The sequence below is a fragment of the Theropithecus gelada genome, chromosome X (genome assembly GCF_003255815.1).
Source record: "Theropithecus gelada isolate Dixy chromosome X, Tgel_1.0, whole genome shotgun sequence".
NCBI classification, from domain to species: Eukaryota; Metazoa; Chordata; class Mammalia; order Primates; family Cercopithecidae; genus Theropithecus; species Theropithecus gelada.
The window spans coordinates 87877643-87883642 of NC_037689.1; positions in this window are offsets into that span (position 1 = coordinate 87877643).

Below are 6000 nucleotides of genomic sequence, written 5' to 3' on the forward strand. Positions count from 1 at the left end.
ATTATATCTATATAAATATATGTGTTGGTGTCTGCTGCAGGCAAATTGGGCACTCAGCAGTGGCTGTAGCCAGGTCAGCCTTGGTGAGTGGAAGTCCATGTTACTGAGCCTGTGTGTAACCTCCATGCCTGCCACCATGACCAGTTTGTCCATGGGCCCATTGGGTGATGACAGGTGTGGCTGGGGTAAGAGGCTGAGTGGTTTCAACAGAATGGATCAACCTATCCACTTGATTATTAAACTCCTCCATTGCTTAGGTCACCCGTTGGTGACCACTCACATGGGACATAAATATCTTGACAGTTTTTGACCACTCGGAGAGGTCCATCCACATACCTCTTCCCCAGATTTCTTTGTCATCAATTTCCCAATCATGCTTCTTTCAAGTTCCTGACTATCCAGCCAAATAATTGGCTACAGCTTATGAATCAGTATATTATCACATATCTGGCCATTTCTCCTTCCATGCAAATTGCACAACCAGGTGAATTGCTCGAAGTTCTGCCCACTGAGAAGATTTCACTTCACCACTGTCCCTCAGAGATGTCCTAGAAAGGGGCTATAGTGCTGCAGCTGTCCATTTTTGGGTTGTGCCTGCATATCGCATATCGTGCAGAACCATCTGTGAACCAGGACCTAGTCTTCTCTTCCTCTGTTAACTGATTATAGGGAACTTCCCATCAGGCCATTGGTGCAGACTGGGGGTGAGAAGTCAGGGTGGCAGATATAGAGACCACAGGTAACTCACCTGTGCCTTCAGGACCTGCTTGAGCCTGATCATGTATATACCACTTGCATTTGATGATGGAATGTTGCTGTGTATGACCCACTTTATGACTACATGGGTCAGAAAGCACCCAGTTCATGATAGGCAATTCAGGTCCCATGGTGACTTGATGACCCATAGTCAAACATACAGCTTCTAGCAAAGCCCAGTAACAGACCAACAGCAGTCTCTGAAAAGGAGAATAATTATCTGCAAAAGATGGCCAGGGCTTGCTCCAAAATCCTGAGAGGACTCCACTGCAGTTCTCCTATGGGAGCCTGTCAAAGGTTCCAAACAGCTTCCCTATCTACCACTGACACATCAAGCACCATTGGATCTGTGGGGTCACATGGCCCCAGTGGCAGAGCTGCTTGCACAGCAGCCTGGACTTGTTGGAGAGCCTTCTCCTGTTCTGTATCCCACTCAAAAACTGGCAGCCTTTCAGGTTACTCAATAAATGGGCCAGAGTAACACCACCAAATGAGGAATGTGTTGTCTCCAAAATCCAAATAGGCCACTAGGTGTTGTGCCTTTTTCTTGGTTGTAGGAGGGGCCAAATGCAGCAACTTATCCTTTACCTTAGAAGGAATATCTCGACAGGCCCTACATCACTGGATCCATAGATACTTTACTGAGGTAGAAGGTCCCTAAATTTTAGTAGGATTTATTTCCCATCTTCTGGCATGCAAATGCCTCACTAATAAGTCCAGCGTGTTTGCTACTTCTTGCTCACTATATGCAGTCACCATAATCTCATCAATGTAACGAACCAGTGTGATATCTTGTAGAAGTGAAAAGTGATCACGGTCTCCCTGAATAAGATTATGACACAAAGCTGGAGAGCTAATATACTCCTGCGGTAGGACAGTAAAAAATATATTGCTGGCCTTTCCAGCTGAAGGCAAATTGCTTCTGGAACGCCTTATGGACAACAATGGAGAAAAAGGCATTTGCCAAGTCAATGACTGCATACCAGGTACCAGGAGATGTGTTAATTTGCTCAAAAAATAAAACCACATGAGGCTGAGCAGCTGCATTTGTAGGCACCACTTCATTAAGCTTCCAATAATCTGTTATTCGCCAAAATCCATCTGTCTTCTGCACAGGCCAAATGGGAGAGCTGAAAAACGATGTAGTGGGAGTCACCACTCCTGCATCTTTCAAGTCCTTGATGGTGGCACTAATCTTTGCAATCCTTCCAGGGATGAGATATTGTTTTTCATTTACTATTTTTCTGGGTGGAGGCAGCTCTAGTGGCTTCCATTTGTCTTTGCCCACTATAGTAGCCCTTACCCTACCAGTCAGGGAGCCAATGTGGGGTTTTGCCAGCGGCTAAGTATGTCTATGCCAATTGTGCATTCTGGCACTGGAGAATTGACCACAGGATGAGTCTGAGGATCCACTGAACCCACTGTAAGTTGGACCTGAGCTACAACTCCATTAATTACCTTACCTCCGTAAGCCCCTAGTTTAACTGGAAAGCCAAAATGGTGTTATAGGTGCCCTGGAACCAATGTCAACTCAAAGCCAGTGTCCAGTAGTCCCCAAAATGTCTGATGATTTCCCTTTCCCCAATGCAATTACCCTGGTAAAAGGCCAGAAGTCTCCTTGGGGAAGGATGGGAGAAAGATTCACTGCATAAAGTGTCGGTAATGTAGTGGGGTCCTTCCTCAAGGGGGTCTGGCCTCCCTTTCATTCAAGGGGTTCTGGGTCTGTAAACTGGATCAAGTCTGGAAGTTAATTGAGGGGTCATAATCCTGTTTTTATAATTCAAATTAGTCTTCTGTTCATTTGACCTAGAAGTTTTCTATTTGTATAATTTTAAGCAGGAATGTAGTAAACTTACTATCAAATTCACTTCTAGGAACACCATGATTAAATAGCCAATGCCAGAGCTCTACACAAGTCAGGCTATTCTGATTGTCACTTTGCCTGTGCTGTCCATTATGGTAGCTACACCCACCTTGCCATTGACTATTGAGTGCTGCCACTTGTTCCTTGCCACCTCAGGATCGAATTATTCTCATTGTATTTAAATTTTGTAGCTGAGTGACTGCAGTTCCCACCGTTAGATCTGACATACAAAGAAGAGCAATTACAGGATTTTTCAAAGATGAAGATGCTTTCCGCACAAATCTATTTCATAAGGCACAGGTCAAGGTCAAGCATATGTCTTCTGGACCCTCCCAGCTGGGATGAGTAGGTCTAAATTGACTAATCCACTCCACCATCCCAATCTCCCTAAGTCTTTGGATCCCTTTGTCTACATTAAACTAGGGAGATCTGGCATTTCCAGCTTGCTCACAGTGGACCATCTTTTAATCCATATTATAGCTAACTAAGCAAATTAACTATTAGAACCTTTTCAACTCCCCAAGCTGCAACTTTAAATGCAGAGTCCCTACTTACTGGACCCAAATCAATAAATTCAACTTTATCCAACTTCCACCATTATCCCATACTTTTAATATCCATTCCTCTACCTGTTCTCGATTGCTGCTTATATAAATTAAAGAACTCAAACAGTTCTTTTTGCGTGTACCATACCTCATGGGTAGTACACCTCATGGGTAGCATGACCTCATGGGTCACACTTTCAAACTCACCTCTAGCGGCCTGCTGGGACTTTAGTCTAGTTATAGGTCTAGAAGCAAACAGAGGCGTTGGCCGTGGCTTCTGAGGAGAATCAACATTATCTTACTTGGCAGCTGCCTCGGGGGAGACCACCACTGTTGCCTAAAGCAGCACAGGGATTATCTCCTCATACAAACAAGGAAAGGCTGATGGCAGCATGGTTTGGGGACGGGATGTTGCCACTACTGGGGGTGGGAAAGCTGTTACTTCTGGTGGAAAAAATGTTCATTAGAGTTTACAAACTCAGTGTCCCCAACTTCGCTAGGGTCCTCCAAACTTCCTCATTCCAAGTTGGAGGGCTCCATTCTTTTCCAATCAATGCCCACACTTTTACAATAGACACCTGGCGAAGCTGTACATGCATCTTTCATTGCAGGTCAGGCACTTGCATAGTAAGAGCTTGTGTCTGTTTTTTCACAATTTCAGTTCTTTCTGTACAGGTGATAAAACTCACTCAGGGCAATCTTAGCAGATTTGAGGCTTAGTATCTGCTTCTGAAGCTGGGAGACAGAATCTCTCAGTTCATCATTTTCTTTTATCATTTTGTCCGCTGAACTTAGGAGCAAACAACCAGGTTCATTATGTTCCTTGATTCTCCACATATGGTCAAAGGTATAATGTATAGAGTATATACATTTCTCGAACAGTAAATCAGTTGTGTCAAACGCATTTATTTTGCATAACTCTCTAAACAGTTTCTGCTAAGGATTATCAGTGTTCTCCACACTACTAAAAATAGAGTCCTTAGCATTTTGGGGTCTAATATAATTAAGCAGCCAACTCCAGAAACCCCAAAACCAACAAAGAAATCCATACTTAATATTCTGTTCCTCTAGAACCACTCCCAGTAACAAAATCTGTATTAGTCAGGGTCCCCTATATACATATGTTTCCATACTGATACTCTGTATAGAAAATCTGTCCAATGCTGATAGTGGGATGTTGAAATCTTCAACTATTATTGCTGAAGTGTGTGTGTGTGTGTGTGTGTGTGTATGTATATATTTGTGTGTGTGTATATATATATTACATATATACGTAACATATATACATATATATGTGTGTGTGTGTATATATATATGTATTTATTAAAAATCTATATTAGTCAGGGTTCTATACATATATATAAAAGTATTAAAAATCTGTATTAGTCAGGGTTCCATATCTATATACTATGTATCTATTATATATATTATATATATATATTAACTTGCATCTTCACAAAGTCCCTCAGCTTGTCTGAAAGTTGAGGAGCAAGGACAGCAAGTCCAAGTACCAAAACTGAAGAACTTGGGGTCTGACGTTCAAGGTCAGGAAGCACCCATCATGGACAAAGATGTAGACTTGGAGGCTAGGCCCATCTCTCCTTTTCACATTTTTCTACCTGCTTTATATTTACTAGAAGCTGACTAGATTGTACCCACCAGCTTAAGGGTGGATCTGCCTTTCCCAACCCACTGACTCAAATGTTAATCTCTTTTGGAAACACCCACACAGACACAACTAATATTAATACTTTGTACCCCTCCATCTAATCAAGTTGACACTCAGTATTAACCTTCATAATGGCAAGACAATTATAAAAACATATGCACGTAACACTGAAGCATCCAGATATATAAAACAAATATTATTAAAGGTAAAGAGAAAGATACAACCCAATACAACAATAGCTGAAGATTTCAACACCCAACTATCAGCATTGGACAGATTTTCTATACAGATTATCAGTAATAAAACATCAGACTTAATCTGCACTATAGACCAAATGGATCTAATAGATATTTACAGAACATTTGATCTAATAGCTACAGAATACACATTCCTCTCCTCAGCACATGAATCATTGTCAATGATAGACCATATGTTAAGTTACAAAATAAATCTTAAACATTCAGAAATAGAAACCATATTAAGCATCAACTAAGTAAAACTAAAGTAGAAACCATTTTAACTATTTTATTTTTCATTTTTTAATTAATTTATTATTATTAAACTTTAAGTTGTAGGGTACATGTGCATAACGTGCAGGTTTGTTACATATGTATACTTGTGCCATGTTGGTGTGCTGCACCCATCACCTCATCATTTACATCAGGTATAAATCCCAATGCAATCCCTCCCCCCTCCCCCCTCCCCATGATAGGCCCCGGTGTGTGATGTTCCCCTTCCTGAGTCCAAGTGATCTCATTGTTCAGTTCCCACCTATGAGTGAGAACATGCGGTGTTTGGTTTTCAGTTCTTGTGATAGTTTGCTAAGAATGATGGTTTCCAGCTGCATCCATGTCCCTACAAAGGACACAATCTCATCGTTTTTCATGGCTGCATAGTATTCCATGGTGTATATGTGCCACATTTTCTTAATCCAGTCTGTCACTGATGGACATTTGGATTGATTCCAAGTCTTTGCTATTGTGAATAGTGCCGCAATAAACATACATGTGCATGTGTCTTTATAGCAGCATAATTTATAATCCTTTGGGTATATACCCAGTAATGGGATGGCTGGGTCATATGGTACATCTAGTTCTAGATCCTTGAGGAATCGCCATACTGTTTTCCATAATGGTTGAACTAGTTTACAATCCCACCAACAGTGT